The sequence below is a fragment of the Arachis hypogaea genome, chromosome 6 (assembly GCF_003086295.3).
Source record: "Arachis hypogaea cultivar Tifrunner chromosome 6, arahy.Tifrunner.gnm2.J5K5, whole genome shotgun sequence".
NCBI lineage: Eukaryota > Viridiplantae > Streptophyta > Magnoliopsida > Fabales > Fabaceae > Arachis > Arachis hypogaea.
In genome coordinates this window covers 57,042,149-57,045,749 of record NC_092041.1, presented here as the reverse complement: position 1 = coordinate 57,045,749, position 3,601 = coordinate 57,042,149, and the positions used below count along the sequence as shown (strand labels likewise).

The 3,601-nt window shown below is 32.5% G+C and overlaps 1 long non-coding RNA gene across 5 annotated transcripts; it reads right to left on the bottom strand.

The window, feature by feature from the left end:
• LOC140173450 (uncharacterized) lies at positions 1-3,334 on the bottom strand. 5 transcript variants are annotated; one of them, XR_011862323.1, is made up of 7 exons: positions 2,802-3,332; positions 2,517-2,661; positions 2,298-2,401; positions 1,722-1,843; positions 1,298-1,371; positions 1,142-1,198; positions 1-285 (listed from the first exon to the last, which is right to left on the bottom strand). It is a non-coding gene; the product is annotated as an uncharacterized lncRNA (long non-coding RNA). The 5 variants fall into 5 exon arrangements; XR_011862326.1 differs by having other exon boundaries at positions 2,517-2,600; XR_011862322.1 differs by having other exon boundaries at positions 2,517-2,600; positions 2,877-3,332.
• Between the last annotated feature and the right edge of the window lie 267 nt (positions 3,335-3,601).

The following is a 3,601-nucleotide window of genomic DNA, read 5'->3' as shown; positions in this document are numbered from 1 at the left end:
TAAAGAAAACTAATTGAACCTTTGATTTATAACATATTCTATAAGATTCATACATGTTTGTGACCTATAAAAAAAGACTTTAGAAGTCAAATAAACTAAGATACTTTAAAATCACATAATAAAAGTCTAAGTCATAACAATATCTAATCATAAATAAAAGAGATTTGATATATTACAATAGCAAATAGGCTTTCCATCATCTCCACAAATTGGTAATTTTCACTCTCTAGTGTTTAATCTTCACAATGTGTGATTAAGTTCTCCCCCACCTTCATAATGATTTTTCTGTGAACAAAAAAATTAGCAAATTAAATATAATACTAAGCCTAATGCTAATAATGCTTACTAATAGAGAGAGGGGATGAGGGAAAGAAAGATAACTGCTAGTGATTTTCCTTATGTATTTCCTTATTATAGATAGGTCATAATAGCTAATATTAATTTGGTCAAGCAAATTAATAATCTCATTTAAATATAATACAAGAAGAAACAAGCTACCAATGAAAAGACAGCAAACCATCATGAGATTGTAAAATATGTTTGAAGAGGCTGCCATTGACAATTATTCTTGTGCTTCAGTTCAGTTGTGTTGATCAAGCAAGATGGAAGATTTGATACTAATAAACCATCATTTAATTCCATAGAAAAAGTAAATATACGATTTTGACTTCCTGATATATATGATCCATAAGCAAATTGTTAAGCCTTAAAAAAATTTTAGAATAATGAATTGAATATAATTTAGTATATAAGTAAATGTCATATCAGTATGAAACTTTTAATTCTTCAAGATATGAGTTGTCAACAAGCTACACATGAAAACAAGCTAAGCTAAATTCTAAAATACAGCCCATAAGACAGGTGTTCAAGTTAGGACTTGCTTTGGATAGTCTAAAGAAACATCTAAAGGAATAAATGCAAACAAGAACGTTAATAAGCTCAAGGAATTAAATTAAATCTCAGTTTTTCCAAAGAAAACTTCAATTGAATTCTACCATAGTGTAAGTTTTTCCTGATCCATATAGGTCAAGGATATGTTTGGTTCACCTTTTACTTGTAAAGGGTATGCATAATTTAGTTATAACAGAACATTATCATTCAAAATAAACATTAAGAACTTCGGGTTAAAGAATAAACTAACCAAAATTTTAGCACTTCCAAAGTCACATATCTTCAGCTGGTGGATGTGAGGATTGACCTATTATGAGACAAACAACACATGAATAAATAAATACAGCATGTATAAGACAGATTGTACGATGAGAAATCAAATAAATAAGTTTCCATAAGAATATACCAGTAATTTTGAGGTTTTATGTCCCTATGACAAACTCCAATGCTATTGTGAAGATAAGCAAGTGCTCTAAATATCTACAACATAAGAAAGAGTAGAGATTAATGCACACCAACAAAGTGACAAATCCGGTGGGTTTAAGATCATAATCTCAGGGACAAAAAAATAATACATATAAATAATATCAACAAAATAGTAATTGAAGGACAAGTCAATAAAAACAGAAATTATGCCAAAGTTGTTATAAATTATGCTATCTTAGGACAGAAACACAAAAATATTAACAGACACAAACTTGTTTGAAGAAAGAGACAGATACATGGATATAAATAGAGACATGACCATTTTGTCTTATCTCTATCTCCTTTTTTATATTTTTCTTCTATGAGACACTTAGCAAACTTGGAGTTAATGGTGGAATATATACCTATTCGGCCAATGAATGTTGTGTCAACCAGTAAAGCAATAGGATCAGCTGTCAAAGCCATAGCAGAAGGCACTGCAATTGACAATATTTCCCAACCAAGGTTGTCTGCTTTGAAAACAAGTCTGAAGTAAGAAGAAAATAAAAAAAGAGGTCAAGAATTACACATGTAGAAGAGAAAAGACAACACAATTCAATTCACACACTTTTGCAATCCACATTCAATTCAAGAAAGAAAAAAAAAAGATTCTAATAAACAAAAGAACATATCAAACAGCAATTTCATGAACAAATTCAGAAAGAAAACCCTAAAGAGTTCTTATACTCTATCTTTTCTACAAAGATCTCTGATCTATAAGAAAAACTAACACAAATTTTATTGCAGCCCTTTGTTTAGTCTTTGAATCACAATAGAAATTTTGCCCCCAAAAATTCAAAAGCAATGAGAAACAAGATATTAAATGGTGAAGTCAATTTTATCCCCTAACCCTGTATTTCAACACTAATTTAAAGCATACTCGCTATTTTTCTTTAACTAGCATAATGTCTTCTCAAGTAAGGTAAAGAGCCATTACATACCTCATCGCCGGGAGAACAATCTACAAGCACTGTTGGAGCAATACTCTGCTTTGCTCCATTGCTTACTACAATCTGATCAGGAGTATATGTAATTCCATTCTCCTCTGCAATAAAAATTCAAGAAAATTGTCAAAAGCTACATAAGCCCCCATCTCAAAAAATCAGTAAAAAAAATTAATCAAACCAAAACAAAAACTTAAAGTGCATAAATTAGCTAACCCTTCAACTATGACAAATCGCTCTGTACAATTCAAATATTCTGTCATTAGGAGTGTACCGTCTGTATCCTTCGCGAATAGCATTCTACCATACTCACCACACATTAATCAAACATTCACATGATCATAATTTCATTATCATACACCTAAATCAAAAAGCAGAAAGATGCAGCAATAAAAGTACAATTCACACACAAATAATCTAGCCTCATATGAAACCACATGTTTCTACAAGCTACACAAAATACAATTTGAAAAAAGTATTCACAATGAAAAATTGACTTGCCTGATCTATAGGATTGTTACAGAGCAATAAGAGTTCAGAAATGGTAGTTCTGGTATTAGGGCACAACCAACTCACCATGAACGACGGCGGCGACCAGGAATTCCGGAGGCGGCAGCAGAGGAACAGCTCCTCCTCTGTTGCGTCAGTTTGTCACACGCGTCCCTTCCTTCCTCTCTGCGGCAGCATCAACAGCGATCTCCTCTCCCTGTTTGGTTCCTTCCAGCGACAGCGGCAGCTTCCATCAATGGCAGCAACTGCAAGGCGCGGTGATGGCGGCATCGAAGATGAGCTCCTTCTCTTCCTCGCGTCGAGCGTACTGTGCGTGTCTCTCTCTCACTCTCGATTTCCTCTCAAGGTCAGCGGCGACGGTGGTTGTGATCACCACCGGCAGCGCCTCTCCCTTCCCCTCTCCTCTCCTTCCAGTTCTCTGAACCCCCCCCCCCCACCCCCCACCCCTTCTTCTCGAGCTCCCCCTCTTCTCTCGTTTCCCCTTCTCTGTTTCTGTATGTGTGTGTATGTTTACATTAGGTTAGAGTTAGAGATTATAAAATTAGGGTTTTATTTGAAAATTTAGAGTTGTGTAAAATATATACTAATAATATAATAATTTTATAAAATATTTGAAATAGAATTATAATTTTAAATTTAAATATACTATTGTAAAAATTATTTTTAAAATATAAAATTTTATTTATTAATATATTAATGAGTTTAAATAATTATTTTTAATTTTAAATTATAAAATGAACATATTAATCATATTTTATGAAATATATTTTAAATTTAAAAATATTAATTAT